The sequence below is a fragment of the Tauraco erythrolophus genome, chromosome 8 (genome assembly GCF_009769465.1).
Source record: "Tauraco erythrolophus isolate bTauEry1 chromosome 8, bTauEry1.pri, whole genome shotgun sequence".
NCBI classification, from domain to species: domain Eukaryota; kingdom Metazoa; phylum Chordata; class Aves; order Musophagiformes; family Musophagidae; genus Tauraco; species Tauraco erythrolophus.
The window spans coordinates 34,391,976-34,392,856 of NC_141472.1; positions in this window are offsets into that span (position 1 = coordinate 34,391,976).

Here is an 881-nt window from a genome sequence, read left to right on the forward strand (position 1 = left end):
GTTAGGACAGAAACAGAGTCTGAATGGTACTAAAATTCCTCAGCACCTGAGGTCAAATCAAAATAGCGTAGTGATCAAAATGTCTTCCCTTGCACTGGTAATATCTGTTGCCTAAAACTGCCCAAAACCATTTAGGAAAGGGAGTTACTTTTTTCCTACTGAAGTAGATTACTGTGTGTGTGCCAAGTACAAGGACCGAATGATTCCAGGAAACATTGCTCCCACCGCAAGCCCGAGCACTTTGGGCATGTTCATCTGCTCTAGGGCTTACTGGGGACATTTGGCTTTCAGAACTGTGTAAAACATTTCTCTCTTCCTTCACATGCCCCTGCACAGAGAAGGAGAGAACGTTCTTCTGATAATTCCACTATCCAAACTGATTTCTGCAGAGATGTTCTTCCAATCTCTCCTGAGTGTTGGGGTTGTTAACTTGCAGATTCATTTCTAATTTTTAAATATTAATATAAGGGATAAGAAAATTGGCATTTGAATCTTCTGTTTGGATAGCATCATCTGGGTTATTTGTTTAGAGAAGATAGCTGTAAACACAGAAGGCCACGGGTATTATAGATCCTGTGCTAAGTAAGCACAGTTATCAGGACATAAACTTTTCTAATGACAAGTGCAAATATTACACAATAAGGACACCAGACATGATCCATCCACAAGAAATTATCTTTGTAAATATAGCACATAGCCCTGGCTCTCCTACGAACCAGATAAAAAGACAAGATACTTTCAGAAAGAGTACCGAGTTCAAAAGCCATGCAGAGCTTTTCAACCCTCAAGAAGGGGGCTGAGAACTCTTATTTTGTATTTGTTCTTCCTGAACGGGAAGACGGGTGCGCAGCTCAGGATGGTGCCGCATTACTATCAATGCA